Below are 20,678 nucleotides of genomic sequence, written 5' to 3' on the forward strand. Positions count from 1 at the left end.
CAGTTACTGTCAGCACCGGAATAAAGGGAGAAGAGGCACTGGTCCGCTGTTGGGCTGCTACCAGCGTCAGTGAGTAGTCGGTGCAGTCGCCAGTAGCGCCAGAAGCCTACACACACCTTCCACTTAATCACGTTGCTTGAAACCGCTCCAACCACAACAAGCGAAAGCCCGGATAGCTCAGTCGGTAGAGCATTAGGCTTTTAACCTAAGGGTCCAGGGTTCGAGTCCCTGTCCGGCCGAAGATTTTAACGCTTCCATAATGGCTCGTCTCGTAGCGATAGTAGCCCTGTCGTAATCAGGGCACGGTTTTACGTTTCCTGTCGGCATTCTGCGCAGACGCAACCGGTTGGGTTTTTCACGATTCGAGGGGCACCTGTTGGACAAGCAGTCGTGGCCGAGTGGTTAAGGCGTCTGACTAGAAATCAGATTCCCTCTGGGAGCGTAGGTTCGAGTCCTACCGACTGCGTCGGATTTTTCTTTTCTTGTTTTGGAAGAAGAAGCAGAAAATATCGCGTTTTGGTACCTCGCCACACCTCACCTCTCACAGCCGTTTATAGTGCCTGTCCTTTAGATAAGGGCGATTTCCAAGCGTCAGCTTTCGCGTCAGCCGAGCAAAGTCGGGACAAGTCGGGACATACTACAGGATGGTGCAACGACGAAAAAAAAAAAAAACCTTAATTTAACAGCAGGAGCCCACATAATGATACGGAAAAATTAGCGCCACTTGCGGTGGCCGGGAATCGTACCCGGATCAACTGCTTGGAAGGCAACTATGCTCAACAGTACAACACCACCGCACTGCCGCTGCTCGCAACGCCGCGATGTGTCGGCTTCCCGCCCGCCCACAGCGGCCCACGGCTATAGGAGCTGCAGGCGCATTACGAGGTAGGAGGGTGCATCCACACGCATTCGGGCAGCGCCTCCAAGCACGCTACGTCTTTGGGCAAGACTCGTCGCCGCTGACGCAAGGTTACTCACACGATAGTAATGAACGGTCGTTTTAAGGCAGTGTAGTGGGGGACTTCGCGAGTTTAACCCCTTTTTCGACGTCGCTGGGTGGCAATCCCAGTTTCCCTGCCGACAGCTGCTTGGAAAGCACGGGTAGCTTGTCGAGCATCTGTAGTTGAGTGGTTTGTGACTCAGTAGTGCAGTAGGCAGCGCCTAAGTCTCATAATCTTAAGGTATGCCGGCACGATTCCCGGTCGATGCATTATTTTGCTCTTGTGGCAACAATGCTGCCGCGCGGATTGCTCGCTTGAGATGGGTCAGCCTCAGGACCTTATAGCTGTATAGCTGCGGCTGCAGTTTAATCTAGAGAGTCGGGACAGCACGTGTAGCAAGACAACAGATTCTTCAGAAAGCGCAAACTGTCTATCTCTAATATGTGAGACTTACCGAGTTTCGTACGTGTAGCAAGACAATAGATCCTTCAGAAAGCGCAAACTGTCTTTCTCTAAAATGTGAGACTTAGCGAGTTTCCTTCGAGGACGTCTCCGGCGTGCCTCGGTAGCGCAGTAGGCAGCGCGTAAGTCTCATAATCTTAAGGTCGTGAGTTCGATCCTCACCTGGGGCATTTAATTTTCTGTACATCATGGCTGCATTAAGGGCGTTGCTGTTGCTAGGGAACGAACTTAACTGTTGTCCGTTATCCACACGGAGTCCACGCCTCAGCGTCAAAATGTTTACTTCCAATTATGACGACGTAACAACTTTGATATTTCTCCTCCGTGTTACAAACAAAATGCGATGCACACAGCAATGGACAGTCAATTTTGAACTGTGCGCCATGCCGGTCTGTAGGCGCGGATATGATCGCAAGCAGAGAACAGCACTGAGTCCAGATTCAGCACAAAATACAATAAGAGACGGAGTAAATCTCACCGCTGTAGAGCAAGTCCTGTGTGGTCTAGTGGCTAGGATACCTGGCTTTCACTCAACAGGTCCGGCTTCGATTCCCGGTACCGGAACGGAACTATTTGCGCACACAACGCTCCATGTTTTGGTCTTCGAACTGTCGTTGGTCGCCCTTCTTCCTTGGCTTCAACCGAACGCAATCGGGGAAAGCAGGCACGTGATGCAGTTACTGTCAGCACCGGAATAAAGGGAGAAGAGGCACTGGTCCGCTGTTGGGCTGCTACCAGCGTCAGTGAGTAGTCGGTGCAGTCGCCAGTAGCGCCAGAAGCCTACACACACCTTCCACTTAATCACGTTGCTTGAAACCGCTCCAACCACAACAAGCGAAAGCCCGGATAGCTCAGTCGGTAGAGCATTAGGCTTTTAACCTAAGGGTCCAGGGTTCGAGTCCCTGTCCGGCCGAAGATTTTAACGCTTCCATAATGGCTCGTCTCGTAGCGATAGTAGCCCTGTCGTAATCAGGGCACGGTTTTACGTTTCCTGTCGGCATTCTGCGCAGACGCAACCGGTTGGGTTTTTCACGATTCGAGGGGCACCTGTTGGACAAGCAGTCGTGGCCGAGTGGTTAAGGCGTCTGACTAGAAATCAGATTCCCTCTGGGAGCGTAGGTTCGAGTCCTACCGACTGCGTCGGATTTTTCTTTTCTTGTTTTGGAAGAAGAAGCAGAAAATATCGCGTTTTGGTACCTCGCCACACCTCACCTCTCACAGCCGTTTATAGTGCCTGTCCTTTAGATAAGGGCGATTTCCAAGCGTCAGCTTTCGCGTCAGCCGAGCAAAGTCGGGACAAGTCGGGACATACTACAGGATGGTGCAACGACGAAAAAAAAAAAAAAAACCTTAATTTAACAGCAGGAGCCCACATAATGATACGGAAAAATTAGCGCCACTTGCGGTGGCCGGGAATCGTACCCGGATCAACTGCTTGGAAGGCAACTATGCTCAACAGTACAACACCACCGCACTGCCGCTGCTCGCAACGCCGCGCTGTGTCGGCTTCCCGCCCGCCCACAGCGGCCCACGGCTATAGGAGCTGCAGGCGCATTACGAGGTAGGAGGGTGCATCCACACGCATTCGGGCAGCGCCTCCAAGCACGCTACGTCTTTGGGCAAGACTCGTCGCCGCTGACGCAAGGTTACTCACACGATAGTGATGAACGGTCGTTTTAAGGCAGTGTAGTGGGGGACTTCGCGAGTTTAGCCCCTTTTTCGACGTCGCTGGGTGGCAATCCCAGTTTCCCTGCCGACAGCTGCTTGGAAAGCACGGGTAGCTTGTCGAGCATCTGTAGGTGAGTGGTTTGTGACTCAGTAGTGCAGTAGGCAGCGCCTAAGTCTCATAATCTTAAGGTATGCCGGCACGATTCCCGGTCGATGCATTATTTTGCTCTTGTGGCAACAATGCTGCCGCGCGGATTGCTCGCTTGAGATGGGTCAGCCTCAGGACCTTATAGCTGTATAGCTGCGGCTGCAGTTTAATCTAGAGAGTCGGGACAGCACGTGTAGCAAGACAACAGATTCTTCAGAAAGCGCAAACTGTCTATCTCTAATATGTGAGACTTACCGAGTTTCGTACGTGTAGCAAGACAATAGATCCTTCAGAAAGCGCAAACTGTCTTTCTCTAAAATGTGAGACTTAGCGAGTTTCCTTCGAGGACGTCTCCGGCGTGCCTCGGTAGCGCAGTAGGCAGCGCGTAAGTCTCATAATCTTAAGGTCGTGAGTTCGATCCTCACCTGGGGCATTTAATTTTCTGTACATCATGACTGCGTTGCTGTTGCTAGGGAACGAACTTAACTGTTGTCCGTTATCCACACGGAGTCCACGCCTCAGCGTCAAAATGTTTACTTCCAATTATGACGACGTAACAACTTTGATATTTCTCCTCCGTGTTACAAACAAAATGCGATGCACACAGCAATGGACAGTCAATTTTGAACTGTGCGCCATGCCGGTCTGTAGGCGCGGATATGATCGCAAGCAGAGAACAGCACTGAGTCCAGATTCAGCACAAAATACAATAAGAGACGGAGTAAATCTCACCGCTGTAGAGCAAGTCCTGTGTGGTCTAGTGGCTAGGATACCTGGCTTTCACTCAACAGGTCCGGCTTCGATTCCCGGTACCGGAACGGAACTATTTGCGCACACAACGCTCCATGTTTTGGTCTTCGAACTGTCGTTGGTCGCCCTTCTTCCTTGGCTTCAACCGAACGCAATCGGGGAAAGCAGGCACGTGATGCAGTTACTGTCAGCACCGGAATAAAGGGAGAAGAGGCACTGGTCCGCTGTTGGGCTGCTACCAGCGTCAGTGAGTAGTCGGTGCAGTCGCCAGTAGCGCCAGAAGCCTACACACACCTTCCACTTAATCACGTTGCTTGAAACCGCTCCAACCACAACAAGCGAAAGCCCGGATAGCTCAGTCGGTAGAGCATTAGGCTTTTAACCTAAGGGTCCAGGGTTCGAGTCCCTGTCCGGCCGAAGATTTTAACGCTTCCATAATGGCTCGTCTCGTAGCGATAGTAGCCCTGTCGTAATCAGTGCACGGTTTTACGTTTCCTGTCGGCATTCTGCGCAGACGCAACCGGTTGGGTTTTTCACGATTCGAGGGGCACCTGTTGGACAAGCAGTCGTGGCCGAGTGGTTAAGGCGTCTGACTAGAAATCAGATTCCCTCTGGGAGCGTAGGTTCGAGTCCTACCGACTGCGTCGGATTTTTCTTTTCTTGTTTTGGAAGAAGAAGCAGAAAATATCGCGTTTTGGTACCTCGCCACACCTCACCTCTCACAGCCGTTTATAGTGCCTGTCCTTTAGATAAGGGCGATTTCCAAGCGTCAGCTTTCGCGTCAGCCGAGCAAAGTCGGGACAAGTCGGGACATACTACAGGATGGTGCAACGACGAAAAAAAAAAAAAAAACCTTAATTTAACAGCAGGAGCCCACATAATGATACGGAAAAATTAGCGCCACTTGCGGTGGCCGGGAATCGTACCCGGATCAACTGCTTGGAAGGCAACTATGCTCAACAGTACAACACCACCGCACTGCCGCTGCTCGCAACGCCGCGATGTGTCGGCTTCCCGCCCGCCCACAGCGGCCCACGGCTATAGGAGCTGCAGGCGCATTACGAGGTAGGAGGGTGCATCCACACGCATTCGGGCAGCGCCTCCAAGCACGCTACGTCTTTGGGCAAGACTCGTCGCCGCTGACGCAAGGTTACTCACACGATAGTAATGAACGGTCGTTTTAAGGCAGTGTAGTGGGGGACTTCGCGAGTTTAACCCCTTTTTCGACGTCGCTGGGTGGCAATCCCAGTTTCCCTGCCGACAGCTGCTTGGAAAGCACGGGTAGCTTGTCGAGCATCTGTAGTTGAGTGGTTTGTGACTCAGTAGTGCAGTAGGCAGCGCCTAAGTCTCATAATCTTAAGGTATGCCGGCACGATTCCCGGTCGATGCATTATTTTGCTCTTGTGGCAACAATGCTGCCGCGCGGATTGCTCGCTTGAGATGGGTCAGCCTCAGGACCTTATAGCTGTATAGCTGCGGCTGCAGTTTAATCTAGAGAGTCGGGACAGCACGTGTAGCAAGACAACAGATTCTTCAGAAAGCGCAAACTGTCTATCTCTAATATGTGAGACTTACCGAGTTTCGTACGTGTAGCAAGACAATAGATCCTTCAGAAAGCGCAAACTGTCTTTCTCTAAAATGTGAGACTTAGCGAGTTTCCTTCGAGGACGTCTCCGGCGTGCCTCGGTAGCGCAGTAGGCAGCGCGTAAGTCTCATAATCTTAAGGTCGTGAGTTCGATCCTCACCTGGGGCATTTAATTTTCTGTACATCATGACTGCGTTGCTGTTGCTAGGGAACGAACTTAACTGTTGTCCGTTATCCACACGGAGTCCACGCCTCAGCGTCAAAATGTTTACTTCCAATTATGACGACGTAACAACTTTGATATTTCTCCTCCGTGTTACAAACAAAATGCGATGCACACAGCAATGGACAGTCAATTTTGAACTGTGCGCCATGCCGGTCTGTAGGCGCGGATATGATCGCAAGCAGAGAACAGCACTGAGTCCAGATTCAGCACAAAATACAATAAGAGACGGAGTAAATCTCACCGCTGTAGAGCAAGTCCTGTGTGGTCTAGTGGCTAGGATACCTGGCTTTCACTCAACAGGTCCGGCTTCGATTCCCGGTACCGGAACGGAACTATTTGCGCACACAACGCTCCATGTTTTGGTCTTCGAACTGTCGTTGGTCGCCCTTCTTCCTTGGCTTCAACCGAACGCAATCGGGGAAAGCAGGCACGTGATGCAGTTACTGTCAGCACCGGAATAAAGGGAGAAGAGGCACTGGTCCGCTGTTGGGCTGCTACCAGCGTCAGTGAGTAGTCGGTGCAGTCGCCAGTAGCGCCAGAAGCCTACACACACCTTCCACTTAATCACGTTGCTTGAAACCGCTCCAACCACAACAAGCGAAAGCCCGGATAGCTCAGTCGGTAGAGCATTAGGCTTTTAACCTAAGGGTCCAGGGTTCGAGTCCCTGTCCGGGCGAAGATTTTAACGCTTCCATAATGGCTCGTCTCGTAGCGATAGTAGCCCTGTCGTAATCAGTGCACGGTTTTACGTTTCCTGTCGGCATTCTGCGCAGACGCAACCGGTTGGGTTTTTCACGATTCGAGGGGCACCTGTTGGACAAGCAGTCGTGGCCGAGTGGTTAAGGCGTCTGACTAGAAATCAGATTCCCTCTGGGAGCGTAGGTTCGAGTCCTACCGACTGCGTCGGATTTTTCTTTTCTTGTTTTGGAAGAAGAAGCAGAAAATATCGCGTTTTGGTACCTCGCCACACCTCACCTCTCACAGCCGTTTATAGTGCCTGTCCTTTAGATAAGGGCGATTTCCAAGCGTCAGCTTTCGCGTCAGCCGAGCAAAGTCGGGACAAGTCGGGACATACTACAGGATGGTGCAACGACGAAAAAAAAAAAAAAAACCTTAATTTAACAGCAGGAGCCCACATAATGATACGGAAAAATTAGCGCCACTTGCGGTGGCCGGGAATCGTACCCGGATCAACTGCTTGGAAGGCAACTATGCTCAACAGTACAACACCACCGCACTGCCGCTGCTCGCAACGCCGCGCTGTGTCGGCTTCCTGCCCGCCCACAGCGGCCCACGGCTATAGGAGCTGCAGGCGCATTACGAGGTAGGAGGGTGCATCCACACGCATTCGGGCAGCGCCTCCAAGCACGCTACGTCTTTGGGCAAGACTCGTCGCCGCTGACGCAAGGTTACTCACACGATAGTGATGAACGGTCGTTTTAAGGCAGTGTAGTGGGGGACTTCGCGAGTTTAGCCCCTTTTTCGACGTCGCTGGGTGGCAATCCCAGTTTCCCTGCCGACAGCTGCTTGGAAAGCACGGGTAGCTTGTCGAGCATCTGTAGTTGAGTGGTTTGTGACTCAGTAGTGCAGTAGGCAGCGCCTAAGTCTCATAATCTTAAGGTATGCCGGCACGATTCCCGGTCGATGCATTATTTTGCTCTTGTGGCAACAATGCTGCCGCGCGGATTGCTCGCTTGAGATGGGTCAGCCTCAGGACCTTATAGCTGTATAGCTGCGGCTGCAGTTTAATCTAGAGAGTCGGGACAGCACGTGTAGCAAGACAACAGATTCTTCAGAAAGCGCAAACTGTCTATCTCTAATATGTGAGACTTACCGAGTTTCGTACGTGTAGCAAGACAATAGATCCTTCAGAAAGCGCAAACTGTCTTTCTCTAAAATGTGAGACTTAGCGAGTTTCCTTCGAGGACGTCTCCGGCGTGCCTCGGTAGCGCAGTAGGCAGCGCGTAAGTCTCATAATCTTAAGGTCGTGAGTTCGATCCTCACCTGGGGCATTTAATTTTCTGTACATCATGACTGCGTTGCTGTTGCTAGGGAACGAACTTAACTGTTGTCCGTTATCCACACGGAGTCCACGCCTCAGCGTCAAAATGTTTACTTCCAATTATGACGACGTAACAACTTTGATATTTCTCCTCCGTGTTACAAACAAAATGCGATGCACACAGCAATGGACAGTCAATTTTGAACTGTGCGCCATGCCGGTCTGTAGGCGCGGATATGATCGCAAGCAGAGAACAGCACTGAGTCCAGATTCAGCACAAAATACAATAAGAGACGGAGTAAATCTCACCGGTGTAGAGCAAGTCCTGTTTGGTCTAGTGGCTAGGATACCTGGCTTTCACTCAACAGGTCCGGCTTCGATTCCCGGTACCGGAACGGAACTATTTGCGCACACAACGCTCCATGTTTTGGTCTTCGAACTGTCGTTGGTCGCCCTTCTTCCTTGGCTTCAACCGAACGCAATCGGGGAAAGCAGGCACGTGATGCAGTTACTGTCAGCACCGGAATAAAGGGAGAAGAGGCACTGGTCCGCTGTTGGGCTGCTACCAGCGTCAGTGAGTAGTCGGTGCAGTCGCCAGTAGCGCCAGAAGCCTACACACACCTTCCACTTAATCACGTTGCTTGAAACCGCTCCAACCACAACAAGCGAAAGCCCGGATAGCTCAGTCGGTAGAGCATTAGGCTTTTAACCTAAGGGTCCAGGGTTCGAGTCCCTGTCCGGGCGAAGATTTTAACGCTTCCATAATGGCTCGTCTCGTAGCGATAGTAGCCCTGTCGTAATCAGTGCACGGTTTTACGTTTCCTGTCGGCATTCTGCGCAGACGCAACCGGTTGGGTTTTTCACGATTCGAGGGGCACCTGTTGGACAAGCAGTCGTGGCCGAGTGGTTAAGGCGTCTGACTAGAAATCAGATTCCCTCTGGGAGCGTAGGTTCGAGTCCTACCGACTGCGTCGGATTTTTCTTTTCTTGTTTTGGAAGAAGAAGCAGAAAATATCGCGTTTTGGTACCTCGCCACACCTCACCTCTCACAGCCGTTTATAGTGCCTGTCCTTTAGATAAGGGCGATTTCCAAGCGTCAGCTTTCGCGTCAGCCGAGCAAAGTCGGGACAAGTCGGGACATACTACAGGATGGTGCAACGACGAAAAAAAAAAAAAAAAACCTTAATTTAACAGCAGGAGCCCACATAATGATACGGAAAAATTAGCGCCACTTGCGGTGGCCGGGAATCGTACCCGGATCAACTGCTTGGAAGGCAACTATGCTCAACAGTACAACACCACCGCACTGCCGCTGCTCGCAACGCCGCGCTGTGTCGGCTTCCTGCCCGCCCACAGCGGCCCACGGCTATAGGAGCTGCAGGCGCATTACGAGGTAGGAGGGTGCATCCACACGCATTCGGGCAGCGCCTCCAAGCACGCTACGTCTTTGGGCAAGACTCGTCGCCGCTGACGCAAGGTTACTCACACGATAGTGATGAACGGTCGTTTTAAGGCAGTGTAGTGGGGGACTTCGCGAGTTTAGCCCCTTTTTCGACGTCGCTGGGTGGCAATCCCAGTTTCCCTGCCGACAGCTGCTTGGAAAGCACGGGTAGCTTGTCGAGCATCTGTAGTTGAGTGGTTTGTGACTCAGTAGTGCAGTAGGCAGCGCCTAAGTCTCATAATCTTAAGGTATGCCGGCACGATTCCCGGTCGATGCATTATTTTGCTCTTGTGGCAACAATGCTGCCGCGCGGATTGCTCGCTTGAGATGGGTCAGCCTCAGGACCTTATAGCTGTATAGCTGCGGCTGCAGTTTAATCTAGAGAGTCGGGACAGCACGTGTAGCAAGACAACAGATTCTTCAGAAAGCGCAAACTGTCTATCTCTAATATGTGAGACTTACCGAGTTTCGTACGTGTAGCAAGACAATAGATCCTTCAGAAAGCGCAAACTGTCTTTCTCTAAAATGTGAGACTTAGCGAGTTTCCTTCGAGGACGTCTCCGGCGTGCCTCGGTAGCGCAGTAGGCAGCGCGTAAGTCTCATAATCTTAAGGTCGTGAGTTCGATCCTCACCTGGGGCATTTAATTTTCTGTACATCATGACTGCGTTGCTGTTGCTAGGGAACGAACTTAACTGTTGTCCGTTATCCACACGGAGTCCACGCCTCAGCGTCAAAATGTTTACTTCCAATTATGACGACGTAACAACTTTGATATTTCTCCTCCGTGTTACAAACAAAATGCGATGCACACAGCAATGGACAGTCAATTTTGAACTGTGCGCCATGCCGGTCTGTAGGCGCGGATATGATCGCAAGCAGAGAACAGCACTGAGTCCAGATTCAGCACAAAATACAATAAGAGACGGAGTAAATCTCACCGGTGTAGAGCAAGTCCTGTTTGGTCTAGTGGCTAGGATACCTGGCTTTCACTCAACAGGTCCGGCTTCGATTCCCGGTACCGGAACGGAACTATTTGCGCACACAACGCTCCATGTTTTGGTCTTCGAACTGTCGTTGGTCGCCCTTCTTCCTTGGCTTCAACCGAACGCAATCGGGGAAAGCAGGCACGTGATGCAGTTACTGTCAGCACCGGAATAAAGGGAGAAGAGGCACTGGTCCGCTGTTGGGCTGCTACCAGCGTCAGTGAGTAGTCGGTGCAGTCGCCAGTAGCGCCAGAAGCCTACACACACCTTCCACTTAATCACGTTGCTTGAAACCGCTCCAACCACAACAAGCGAAAGCCCGGATAGCTCAGTCGGTAGAGCATTAGGCTTTTAACCTAAGGGTCCAGGGTTCGAGTCCCTGTCCGGCCGAAGATTTTAACGCTTCCATAATGGCTCGTCTCGTAGCGATAGTAGCCCTGTCGTAATCAGTGCACGGTTTTACGTTTCCTGTCGGCATTCTGCGCAGACGCAACCGGTTGGGTTTTTCACGATTCGAGGGGCACCTGTTGGACAAGCAGTCGTGGCCGAGTGGTTAAGGCGTCTGACTAGAAATCAGATTCCCTCTGGGAGCGTAGGTTCGAGTCCTACCGACTGCGTCGGATTTTTCTTTTCTTGTTTTGGAAGAAGAAGCAGAAAATATCGCGTTTTGGTACCTCGCCACACCTCACCTCTCACAGCCGTTTATAGTGCCTGTCCTTTAGATAAGGGCGATTTCCAAGCGTCAGCTTTCGCGTCAGCCGAGCAAAGTCGGGACAAGTCGGGACATACTACAGGATGGTGCAACGACGAAAAAAAAAAAAAAAAACCTTAATTTAACAGCAGGAGCCCACATAATGATACGGAAAAATTAGCGCCACTTGCGGTGGCCGGGAATCGTACCCGGATCAACTGCTTGGAAGGCAACTATGCTCAACAGTACAACACCACCGCACTGCCGCTGCTCGCAACGCCGCGCTGTGTCGGCTTCCCGCCCGCCCACAGCGGCCCACGGCTATAGGAGCTGCAGGCGCATTACGAGGTAGGAGGGTGCATCCACACGCATTCGGGCAGCGCCTCCAAGCACGCTACGTCTTTGGGCAAGACTCGTCGCCGCTGACGCAAGGTTACTCACACGATAGTGATGAACGGTCGTTTTAAGGCAGTGTAGTGGGGGACTTCGCGAGTTTAGCCCCTTTTTCGACGTCGCTGGGTGGCAATCCCAGTTTCCCTGCCGACAGCTGCTTGGAAAGCACGGGTAGCTTGTCGAGCATCTGTAGTTGAGTGGTTTGTGACTCAGTAGTGCAGTAGGCAGCGCCTAAGTCTCATAATCTTAAGGTATGCCGGCACGATTCCCGGTCGATGCATTATTTTGCTCTTGTGGCAACAATGCTGCCGCGCGGATTGCTCGCTTGAGATGGGTCAGCCTCAGGACCTTATAGCTGTATAGCTGCGGCTGCAGTTTAATCTAGAGAGTCGGGACAGCACGTGTAGCAAGACAACAGATTCTTCAGAAAGCGCAAACTGTCTATCTCTAATATGTGAGACTTACCGAGTTTCGTACGTGTAGCAAGACAATAGATCCTTCAGAAAGCGCAAACTGTCTTTCTCTAAAATGTGAGACTTAGCGAGTTTCCTTCGACGACGTCTCCGGCGTGCCTCGGTAGCGCAGTAGGCAGCGCGTCAGTCTCATAATCTTAAGGTCGTGAGTTCGATCCTCACCTGGGGCATTTAATTTTCTGTACATCATGACTGCGTTGCTGTTGCTAGGGAACGAACTTAACTGTTGTCCGTTATCCACACGGAGTCCACGCCTCAGCGTCAAAATGTTTACTTCCAATTATGACGACGTAACAACTTTGATATTTCTCCTCCGTGTTACAAACAAAATGCGATGCACACAGCAATGGACAGTCAATTTTGAACTGTGCGCCATGCCGGTCTGTAGGCGCGGATATGATCGCAAGCAGAGAACAGCACTGAGTCCAGATTCAGCACAAAATACAATAAGAGACGGAGTAAATCTCACCGCTGTAGAGCAAGTCCTGTGTGGTCTAGTGGCTAGGATACCTGGCTTTCACTCAACAGGTCCGGCTTCGATTCCCGGTACCGGAACGGAACTATTTGCGCACACAACGCTCCATGTTTTGGTCTTCGAACTGTCGTTGGTCGCCCTTCTTCCTTGGCTTCAACCGAACGCAATCGGGGAAAGCAGGCACGTGATGCAGTTACTGTCAGCACCGGAATAAAGGGAGAAGAGGCACTGGTCCGCTGTTGGGCTGCTACCAGCGTCAGTGAGTAGTCGGTGCAGTCGCCAGTAGCGCCAGAAGCCTACACACACCTTCCACTTAATCACGTTGCTTGAAACCGCTCCAACCACAACAAGCGAAAGCCCGGATAGCTCAGTCGGTAGAGCATTAGGCTTTTAACCTAAGGGTCCAGGGTTCGAGTCCCTGTCCGGCCGAAGATTTTAACGCTTCCATAATGGCTCGTCTCGTAGCGATAGTAGCCCTGTCGTAATCAGTGCACGGTTTTACGTTTCCTGTCGGCATTCTGCGCAGACGCAACCGGTTGGGTTTTTCACGATTCGAGGGGCACCTGTTGGACAAGCAGTCGTGGCCGAGTGGTTAAGGCGTCTGACTAGAAATCAGATTCCCTCTGGGAGCGTAGGTTCGAGTCCTACCGACTGCGTCGGATTTTTCTTTTCTTGTTTTGGAAGAAGAAGCAGAAAATATCGCGTTTTGGTACCTCGCCACACCTCACCTCTCACAGCCGTTTATAGTGCCTGTCCTTTAGATAAGGGCGATTTCCAAGCGTCAGCTTTCGCGTCAGCCGAGCAAAGTCGGGACAAGTCGGGACATACTACAGGATGGTGCAACGACGAAAAAAAAAAAAAAAAACCTTAATTTAACAGCAGGAGCCCACATAATGATACGGAAAAATTAGCGCCACTTGCGGTGGCCGGGAATCGTACCCGGATCAACTGCTTGGAAGGCAACTATGCTCAACAGTACAACACCACCGCACTGCCGCTGCTCGCAACGCCGCGCTGTGTCGGCTTCCCGCCCGCCCACAGCGGCCCACGGCTATAGGAGCTGCAGGCGCATTACGAGGTAGGAGGGTGCATCCACACGCATTCGGGCAGCGCCTCCAAGCACGCTACGTCTTTGGGCAAGACTCGTCGCCGCTGACGCAAGGTTACTCACACGATAGTGATGAACGGTCGTTTTAAGGCAGTGTAGTGGGGGACTTCGCGAGTTTAGCCCCTTTTTCGACGTCGCTGGGTGGCAATCCCAGTTTCCCTGCCGACAGCTGCTTGGAAAGCACGGGTAGCTTGTCGAGCATCTGTAGTTGAGTGGTTTGTGACTCAGTAGTGCAGTAGGCAGCGCCTAAGTCTCATAATCTTAAGGTATGCCGGCACGATTCCCGGTCGATGCATTATTTTGCTCTTGTGGCAACAATGCTGCCGCGCGGATTGCTCGCTTGAGATGGGTCAGCCTCAGGACCTTATAGCTGTATAGCTGCGGCTGCAGTTTAATCTAGAGAGTCGGGACAGCACGTGTAGCAAGACAACAGATTCTTCAGAAAGCGCAAACTGTCTATCTCTAATATGTGAGACTTACCGAGTTTCGTACGTGTAGCAAGACAATAGATCCTTCAGAAAGCGCAAACTGTCTTTCTCTAAAATGTGAGACTTAGCGAGTTTCCTTCGAGGACGTCTCCGGCGTGCCTCGGTAGCGCAGTAGGCAGCGCGTCAGTCTCATAATCTTAAGGTCGTGAGTTCGATCCTCACCTGGGGCATTTAATTTTCTGTACATCATGACTGCGTTGCTGTTGCTAGGGAACGAACTTAACTGTTGTCCGTTATCCACACGGAGTCCACGCCTCAGCGTCAAAATGTTTACTTCCAATTATGACGACGTAACAACTTTGATATTTCTCCTCCGTGTTACAAACAAAATGCGATGCACACAGCAATGGACAGTCAATTTTGAACTGTGCGCCATGCCGGTCTGTAGGCGCGGATATGATCGCAAGCAGAGAACAGCACTGAGTCCAGATTCAGCACAAAATACAATAAGAGACGGAGTAAATCTCACCGCTGTAGAGCAAGTCCTGTGTGGTCTAGTGGCTAGGATACCTGGCTTTCACTCAACAGGTCCGGCTTCGATTCCCGGTACCGGAACGGAACTATTTGCGCACACAACGCTCCATGTTTTGGTCTTCGAACTGTCGTTGGTCGCCCTTCTTCCTTGGCTTCAACCGAACGCAATCGGGGAAAGCAGGCACGTGATGCAGTTACTGTCAGCACCGGAATAAAGGGAGAAGAGGCACTGGTCCGCTGTTGGGCTGCTACCAGCGTCAGTGAGTAGTCGGTGCAGTCGCCAGTAGCGCCAGAAGCCTACACACACCTTCCACTTAATCACGTTGCTTGAAACCGCTCCAACCACAACAAGCGAAAGCCCGGATAGCTCAGTCGGTAGAGCATTAGGCTTTTAACCTAAGGGTCCAGGGTTCGAGTCCCTGTCCGGCCGAAGATTTTAACGCTTCCATAATGGCTCGTCTCGTAGCGATAGTAGCCCTGTCGTAATCAGTGCACGGTTTTACGTTTCCTGTCGGCATTCTGCGCAGACGCAACCGGTTGGGTTTTTCACGATTCGAGGGGCACCTGTTGGACAAGCAGTCGTGGCCGAGTGGTTAAGGCGTCTGACTAGAAATCAGATTCCCTCTGGGAGCGTAGGTTCGAGTCCTACCGACTGCGTCGGATTTTTCTTTTCTTGTTTTGGAAGAAGAAGCAGAAAATATCGCGTTTTGGTACCTCGCCACACCTCACCTCTCACAGCCGTTTATAGTGCCTGTCCTTTAGATAAGGGCGATTTCCAAGCGTCAGCTTTCGCGTCAGCCGAGCAAAGTCGGGACAAGTCGGGACATACTACAGGATGGTGCAACGACGAAAAAAAAAAAAAAAAACCTTAATTTAACAGCAGGAGCCCACATAATGATACGGAAAAATTAGCGCCACTTGCGGTGGCCGGGAATCGTACCCGGATCAACTGCTTGGAAGGCAACTATGCTCAACAGTACAACACCACCGCACTGCCGCTGCTCGCAACGCCGCGCTGTGTCGGCTTCCCGCCCGCCCACAGCGGCCCACGGCTATAGGAGCTGCAGGCGCATTACGAGGTAGGAGGGTGCATCCACACGCATTCGGGCAGCGCCTCCAAGCACGCTACGTCTTTGGGCAAGACTCGTCGCCGCTGACGCAAGGTTACTCACACGATAGTGATGAACGGTCGTTTTAAGGCAGTGTAGTGGGGGACTTCGCGAGTTTAGCCCCTTTTTCGACGTCGCTGGGTGGCAATCCCAGTTTCCCTGCCGACAGCTGCTTGGAAAGCACGGGTAGCTTGTCGAGCATCTGTAGTTGAGTGGTTTGTGACTCAGTAGTGCAGTAGGCAGCGCCTAAGTCTCATAATCTTAAGGTATGCCGGCACGATTCCCGGTCGATGCATTATTTTGCTCTTGTGGCAACAATGCTGCCGCGCGGATTGCTCGCTTGAGATGGGTCAGCCTCAGGACCTTATAGCTGTATAGCTGCGGCTGCAGTTTAATCTAGAGAGTCGGGACAGCACGTGTAGCAAGACAACAGATTCTTCAGAAAGCGCAAACTGTCTATCTCTAATATGTGAGACTTACCGAGTTTCGTACGTGTAGCAAGACAATAGATCCTTCAGAAAGCGCAAACTGTCTTTCTCTAAAATGTGAGACTTAGCGAGTTTCCTTCGAGGACGTCTCCGGCGTGCCTCGGTAGCGCAGTAGGCAGCGCGTAAGTCTCATAATCTTAAGGTCGTGAGTTCGATCCTCACCTGGGGCATTTAATTTTCTGTACATCATGGCTGCATTAAGGGCGTTGCTGTTGCTAGGGAACGAACTTAACTGTTGTCCGTTATCCACACGGAGTCCACGCCTCAGCGTCAAAATGTTTACTTCCAATTATGACGACGTAACAACTTTGATATTTCTCCTCCGTGTTACAAACAAAATGCGATGCACACAGCAATGGACAGTCAATTTTGAACTGTGCGCCATGCCGGTCTGTAGGCGCGGATATGATCGCAAGCAGAGAACAGCACTGAGTCCAGATTCAGCACAAAATACAATAAGAGACGGAGTAAATCTCACCGCTGTAGAGCAAGTCCTGTTTGGTCTAGTGGCTAGGATACCTGGCTTTCACTCAACAGGTCCGGCTTCGATTCCCGGTACCGGAACGGAACTATTTGCGCACACAACGCTCCATGTTTTGGTCTTCGAACTGTCGTTGGTCGCCCTTCTTCCTTGGCTTCAACCGAACGCAATCGGGGAAAGCAGGCACGTGATGCAGTTACTGTCAGCACCGGAATAAAGGGAGAAGAGGCACTGGTCCGCTGTTGGGCTGCTACCAGCGTCAGTGAGTAGTCGGTGCAGTCGCCAGTAGCGCCAGAAGCCTACACACACCTTCCACTTAATCACGTTGCTTGAAACCGCTCCAACCACAACAAGCGAAAGCCCGGATAGCTCAGTCGGTAGAGCATTAGGCTTTTAACCTAAGGGTCCAGGGTTCGAGTCCCTGTCCGGCCGAAGATTTTAACGCTTCCATAATGGCTCGTCTCGTAGCGATAGTAGCCCTGTCGTAATCAGTGCACGGTTTTACGTTTCCTGTCGGCATTCTGCGCAGACGCAACCGGTTGGGTTTTTCACGATTCGAGGGGCACCTGTTGGACAAGCAGTCGTGGCCGAGTGGTTAAGGCGTCTGACTAGAAATCAGATTCTCTCTGGGAGCGTAGGTTCGAGTCCTACCGACTGCGTCGGATTTTTCTTTTCTTGTTTTGGAAGAAGAAGCAGAAAATATCGCGTTTTGGTACCTCGCCACACCTCACCTCTCACAGCCGTTTATAGTGCCTGTCCTTTAGATAAGGGCGATTTCCAAGCGTCAGCTTTCGCGTCAGCCGAGCAAAGTCGGGACAAGTCGGGACATACTACAGGATGGTGCAACGACGAAAAAAAAAAAAACCTTAATTTAACAGCAGGAGCCCACATAATGATACGGAAAAATTAGCGCCACTTGCGGTGGCCGGGAATCGTACCCGGATCAACTGCTTGGAAGGCAACTATGCTCAACAGTACAACACCACCGCACTGCCGCTGCTCGCAACGCCGCGCTGTGTCGGCTTCCCGCCCGCCCACAGCGGCCCACGGCTATAGGAGCTGCAGGCGCATTACGAGGTAGGAGGGTGCATCCACACGCATTCGGGCAGCGCCTCCAAGCACGCTACGTCTTTGGGCAAGACTCGTCGCCGCTGACGCAAGGTTACTCACACGATAGTGATGAACGGTCGTTTTAAGGCAGTGTAGTGGGGGACTTCGCGAGTTTAGCCCCTTTTTCGACGTCGCTGGGTGGCAATCCCAGTTTCCCTGCCGACAGCTGCTTGGAAAGCACGGGTAGCTTGTCGAGCATCTGTAGTTGAGTGGTTTGTGACTCAGTAGTGCAGTAGGCAGCGCCTAAGTCTCATAATCTTAAGGTATGCCGGCACGATTCCCGGTCGATGCATTATTTTGCTCTTGTGGCAACAATGCTGCCGCGCGGATTGCTCGCTTGAGATGGGTCAGCCTCAGGACCTTATAGCTGTATAGCTGCGGCTGCAGTTTAATCTAGAGAGTCGGGACAGCACGTGTAGCAAGACAACAGATTCTTCAGAAAGCGCAAACTGTCTATCTCTAATATGTGAGACTTACCGAGTTTCGTACGTGTAGCAAGACAATAGATCCTTCAGAAAGCGCAAACTGTCTTTCTCTAAAATGTGAGACTTAGCGAGTTTCCTTCGAGGACGTCTCCGGCGTGCCTCGGTAGCGCAGTAGGCAGCGCGTAAGTCTCATAATCTTAAGGTCGTGAGTTCGATCCTCACCTGGGGCATTTAATTTTCTGTACATCATGACTGCGTTGCTGTTGCTAGGGAACGAACTTAACTGTTGTCCGTTATCCACACGGAGTCCACGCCTCAGCGTCAAAATGTTTACTTCCAATTATGACGACGTAACAACTTTGATATTTCTCCTCCGTGTTACAAACAAAATGCGATGCACACAGCAATGGACAGTCAATTTTGAACTGTGCGCCATGCCGGTCTGTAGGCGCGGATATGATCGCAAGCAGAGAACAGCACTGAGTCCAGATTCAGCACAAAATACAATAAGAGACGGAGTAAATCTCACCGCTGTAGAGCAAGTCCTGTTTGGTCTAGTGGCTAGGATACCTGGCTTTCACTCAACAGGTCCGGCTTCGATTCCCGGTACCGGAACGGAACTATTTGCGCACACAACGCTCCATGTTTTGGTCTTCGAACTGTCGTTGGTCGCCCTTCTTCCTTGGCTTCAACCGAACGCAATCGGGGAAAGCAGGCACGTGATGCAGTTACTGTCAGCACAGGAATAAAGGGAGAAGAGGCACTGGTCCGCTGTTGGGCTGCTACCAGCGTCAGTGAGTAGTCGGTGCAGTCGCCAGTAGCGCCAGAAGCCTACACACACCTTCCACTTAATCACGTTGCTTGAAACCGCTCCAACCACAACAAGCGAAAGCCCGGATAGCTCAGTCGGTAGAGCATTAGGCTTTTAACCTAAGGGTCCAGGGTTCGAGTCCCTGTCCGGCCGAAGATTTTAACGCTTCCATAATGGCTCGTCTCGTAGCGATAGTAGCCCTGTCGTAATCAGTGCACGGTTTTACGTTTCCTGTCGGCATTCTGCGCAGACGCAACCGGTTGGGTTTTTCACGATTCGAGGGGCACCTGTTGGACAAGCAGTCGTGGCCGAGTGGTTAAGGCGTCTGACTAGAAATCAGATTCCCTCTGGGAGCGTAGGTTCGAGTCCTACCGACTGCGTCGGATTTTTCTTTTCTTGTTTTGGAAGAAGAAGCAGAAAATATCGCGTTTTGGTACCTCGCCACACCTCACCTCTCACAGCCGTTTATAGTGCCTGTCCTTTAGATAAGGGCGATTTCCAAGCGTCAGCTTTCGCGTCAGCCGAGCAAAGTCGGGACAAGTCGGGACATACTACAGGATGGTGCAACGACGAAAAAAAAAAAACCTTAATTTAACAGCAGGAGCCCACATAATGATACGGAAAAATTAGCGCCACTTGCGGTGGCCGGGAATCGTACCCGGATTAACTGCTTGGAAGGCAACTATGCTCAACAGTACAACACCACCGCACTGCCGCTGCTCGCAACGCCGCGCTGTGTCGGCTTCCCGCCCGCCCACAGCGGCCCACGGCTATAGGAGCTGCAGGCGCATTACGAGGTAGGAGGGTGCATCCACACGCATTCGGGCAGCGCCTCCAAGCACGCTACGTCTTTGGGCAAGACTCGTCGCCGCTGACGCAAGGTTACTCACACGATAGTGATGAACGGTCGTTTTAAGGCAGTGTAGTGGGGGACTTCGCGAGTTTAGCCCCTTTTTCGACGTCGCTGGGTGGCAATCCCAGTTTCCCTGCCGACAGCTGCTTGGAAAGCACGGGTAGCTTGTCGAGCATCTGTAGTTGAGTGGTTTGTGACTCAGTAGTGCAGTAGGCAGCGCCTAAGTCTCATAATCTTAAGGTATGCCGGCACGATTCCCGGTCGATGCATTATTTTGCTCTTGTGGCAACAATGCTGCCGCGCGGATTGCTCGCTTGAGATGGGTCAGCCTCAGGACCTTATAGCTGTATAGCTGCGGCTGCAGTTTAATCTAGAGAGTCGGGACAGCACGTGTAGCAAGACAACAGATTCTTCAGAAAGCGCAAACTGTCTATCTCTAATATGTGAGACTTACCGAGTTTCGTACGTGTAGCAAGACAATAGATCCTTCAGAAAGCGCAAACTGTCTTTCTCTAAAATGTGAGACTTAGCGAGTTTCCTTCGAGGACGTCTCCGGCGTGCCTCGGTAGCGCAGTAGGCAGCGCGTAAGTCTCATAATCTTAAGGTCGTGAGTTCGATCCTCACCTGGGGCATTTAATTTTCTGTACATCATGACTGCGTTGCTGTTGCTAGGGAACGAACTTAACTGTTGTCCGTTATCCACACGGAGTCCACGCCTCAGCGTCAAAATGTTTACTTCCAATTATGACGACGTAACAACTTTGATATTTCTCCTCCGTGTTACAAACAAAATGCGATGCACACAGCAATGGACAGTCAATTTTGAACTGTGCGCCATGCCGGTCTGTAGGCGCGGATATGATCGCAAGCAGAGAACAGCACTGAGTCCAGATTCAGCACAAAATACAATAAGAGACGGAGTAAATCTCACCGGTGTAGAGCAAGTCCTGTTTGGTCTAGTGGCTAGGATACCTGGCTTTCACTCAACAGGTCCGGCTTCGATTCCCGGTACCGGAACGGAACTATTTGCGCACACAACGCTCCATGTTTTGGTCTTCGAACTGTCGTTGGTCGCCCTTCTTCCTTGGCTTC

The 20,678-nt window shown here is 51.6% G+C and overlaps 30 non-coding genes across 30 annotated transcripts; all 30 read left to right on the plus strand.

The window, feature by feature from the left end:
- Positions 1–166: 166 nt before the first annotated feature.
- Positions 167–239, plus strand: Trnak-uuu (transfer RNA lysine (anticodon UUU)). The gene has a single exon. It is a non-coding gene; the product is annotated as a tRNA-Lys (tRNA).
- A 145-nt stretch (positions 240–384) lies between these two features.
- Trnas-aga (transfer RNA serine (anticodon AGA)) lies at positions 385–466 on the plus strand. Its single transcript has one exon. It is a non-coding gene; the product is annotated as a tRNA-Ser (tRNA).
- A 1,034-nt stretch (positions 467–1,500) lies between these two features.
- Trnam-cau (transfer RNA methionine (anticodon CAU)) lies at positions 1,501–1,573 on the plus strand. Its single transcript has one exon. It is a non-coding gene; the product is annotated as a tRNA-Met (tRNA).
- Positions 1,574–2,243: 670 nt separating this feature from the next.
- On the plus strand, positions 2,244–2,316 carry Trnak-uuu (transfer RNA lysine (anticodon UUU)). Its single transcript has one exon. It is a non-coding gene; the product is annotated as a tRNA-Lys (tRNA).
- Positions 2,317–2,461: 145 nt separating this feature from the next.
- On the plus strand, positions 2,462–2,543 carry Trnas-aga (transfer RNA serine (anticodon AGA)). The gene has a single exon. It is a non-coding gene; the product is annotated as a tRNA-Ser (tRNA).
- A 1,036-nt stretch (positions 2,544–3,579) lies between these two features.
- On the plus strand, positions 3,580–3,652 carry Trnam-cau (transfer RNA methionine (anticodon CAU)). Its single transcript has one exon. It is a non-coding gene; the product is annotated as a tRNA-Met (tRNA).
- A 661-nt stretch (positions 3,653–4,313) lies between these two features.
- On the plus strand, positions 4,314–4,386 carry Trnak-uuu (transfer RNA lysine (anticodon UUU)). Its single transcript has one exon. It is a non-coding gene; the product is annotated as a tRNA-Lys (tRNA).
- Positions 4,387–4,531: 145 nt separating this feature from the next.
- Trnas-aga (transfer RNA serine (anticodon AGA)) lies at positions 4,532–4,613 on the plus strand. The gene has a single exon. It is a non-coding gene; the product is annotated as a tRNA-Ser (tRNA).
- Positions 4,614–5,649: 1,036 nt separating this feature from the next.
- Positions 5,650–5,722, plus strand: Trnam-cau (transfer RNA methionine (anticodon CAU)). The gene has a single exon. It is a non-coding gene; the product is annotated as a tRNA-Met (tRNA).
- Positions 5,723–6,383: 661 nt separating this feature from the next.
- Trnak-uuu (transfer RNA lysine (anticodon UUU)) lies at positions 6,384–6,456 on the plus strand. Its single transcript has one exon. It is a non-coding gene; the product is annotated as a tRNA-Lys (tRNA).
- Positions 6,457–6,601: 145 nt separating this feature from the next.
- On the plus strand, positions 6,602–6,683 carry Trnas-aga (transfer RNA serine (anticodon AGA)). Its single transcript has one exon. It is a non-coding gene; the product is annotated as a tRNA-Ser (tRNA).
- A 1,036-nt stretch (positions 6,684–7,719) lies between these two features.
- Positions 7,720–7,792, plus strand: Trnam-cau (transfer RNA methionine (anticodon CAU)). The gene has a single exon. It is a non-coding gene; the product is annotated as a tRNA-Met (tRNA).
- A 661-nt stretch (positions 7,793–8,453) lies between these two features.
- On the plus strand, positions 8,454–8,526 carry Trnak-uuu (transfer RNA lysine (anticodon UUU)). Its single transcript has one exon. It is a non-coding gene; the product is annotated as a tRNA-Lys (tRNA).
- Positions 8,527–8,671: 145 nt separating this feature from the next.
- Trnas-aga (transfer RNA serine (anticodon AGA)) lies at positions 8,672–8,753 on the plus strand. The gene has a single exon. It is a non-coding gene; the product is annotated as a tRNA-Ser (tRNA).
- Positions 8,754–9,790: 1,037 nt separating this feature from the next.
- Positions 9,791–9,863, plus strand: Trnam-cau (transfer RNA methionine (anticodon CAU)). The gene has a single exon. It is a non-coding gene; the product is annotated as a tRNA-Met (tRNA).
- Positions 9,864–10,524: 661 nt separating this feature from the next.
- Positions 10,525–10,597, plus strand: Trnak-uuu (transfer RNA lysine (anticodon UUU)). Its single transcript has one exon. It is a non-coding gene; the product is annotated as a tRNA-Lys (tRNA).
- A 145-nt stretch (positions 10,598–10,742) lies between these two features.
- Positions 10,743–10,824, plus strand: Trnas-aga (transfer RNA serine (anticodon AGA)). Its single transcript has one exon. It is a non-coding gene; the product is annotated as a tRNA-Ser (tRNA).
- A 1,037-nt stretch (positions 10,825–11,861) lies between these two features.
- On the plus strand, positions 11,862–11,934 carry Trnam-cau (transfer RNA methionine (anticodon CAU)). The gene has a single exon. It is a non-coding gene; the product is annotated as a tRNA-Met (tRNA).
- A 661-nt stretch (positions 11,935–12,595) lies between these two features.
- Positions 12,596–12,668, plus strand: Trnak-uuu (transfer RNA lysine (anticodon UUU)). The gene has a single exon. It is a non-coding gene; the product is annotated as a tRNA-Lys (tRNA).
- A 145-nt stretch (positions 12,669–12,813) lies between these two features.
- Positions 12,814–12,895, plus strand: Trnas-aga (transfer RNA serine (anticodon AGA)). Its single transcript has one exon. It is a non-coding gene; the product is annotated as a tRNA-Ser (tRNA).
- A 1,037-nt stretch (positions 12,896–13,932) lies between these two features.
- Positions 13,933–14,005, plus strand: Trnam-cau (transfer RNA methionine (anticodon CAU)). The gene has a single exon. It is a non-coding gene; the product is annotated as a tRNA-Met (tRNA).
- A 661-nt stretch (positions 14,006–14,666) lies between these two features.
- Positions 14,667–14,739, plus strand: Trnak-uuu (transfer RNA lysine (anticodon UUU)). The gene has a single exon. It is a non-coding gene; the product is annotated as a tRNA-Lys (tRNA).
- A 145-nt stretch (positions 14,740–14,884) lies between these two features.
- On the plus strand, positions 14,885–14,966 carry Trnas-aga (transfer RNA serine (anticodon AGA)). The gene has a single exon. It is a non-coding gene; the product is annotated as a tRNA-Ser (tRNA).
- Positions 14,967–16,003: 1,037 nt separating this feature from the next.
- Positions 16,004–16,076, plus strand: Trnam-cau (transfer RNA methionine (anticodon CAU)). Its single transcript has one exon. It is a non-coding gene; the product is annotated as a tRNA-Met (tRNA).
- Positions 16,077–16,746: 670 nt separating this feature from the next.
- On the plus strand, positions 16,747–16,819 carry Trnak-uuu (transfer RNA lysine (anticodon UUU)). The gene has a single exon. It is a non-coding gene; the product is annotated as a tRNA-Lys (tRNA).
- Positions 16,820–16,964: 145 nt separating this feature from the next.
- Positions 16,965–17,046, plus strand: Trnas-aga (transfer RNA serine (anticodon AGA)). The gene has a single exon. It is a non-coding gene; the product is annotated as a tRNA-Ser (tRNA).
- A 1,033-nt stretch (positions 17,047–18,079) lies between these two features.
- Positions 18,080–18,152, plus strand: Trnam-cau (transfer RNA methionine (anticodon CAU)). Its single transcript has one exon. It is a non-coding gene; the product is annotated as a tRNA-Met (tRNA).
- Positions 18,153–18,813: 661 nt separating this feature from the next.
- Trnak-uuu (transfer RNA lysine (anticodon UUU)) lies at positions 18,814–18,886 on the plus strand. Its single transcript has one exon. It is a non-coding gene; the product is annotated as a tRNA-Lys (tRNA).
- Positions 18,887–19,031: 145 nt separating this feature from the next.
- On the plus strand, positions 19,032–19,113 carry Trnas-aga (transfer RNA serine (anticodon AGA)). The gene has a single exon. It is a non-coding gene; the product is annotated as a tRNA-Ser (tRNA).
- Positions 19,114–20,145: 1,032 nt separating this feature from the next.
- Trnam-cau (transfer RNA methionine (anticodon CAU)) lies at positions 20,146–20,218 on the plus strand. Its single transcript has one exon. It is a non-coding gene; the product is annotated as a tRNA-Met (tRNA).
- The last annotated feature ends 460 nt before the right edge of the window (positions 20,219–20,678 follow it).

Source organism: Schistocerca gregaria, unplaced genomic scaffold (assembly GCF_023897955.1).
Source record: "Schistocerca gregaria isolate iqSchGreg1 unplaced genomic scaffold, iqSchGreg1.2 ptg000359l, whole genome shotgun sequence".
NCBI classification, from domain to species: Eukaryota; Metazoa; Arthropoda; class Insecta; order Orthoptera; family Acrididae; genus Schistocerca; species Schistocerca gregaria.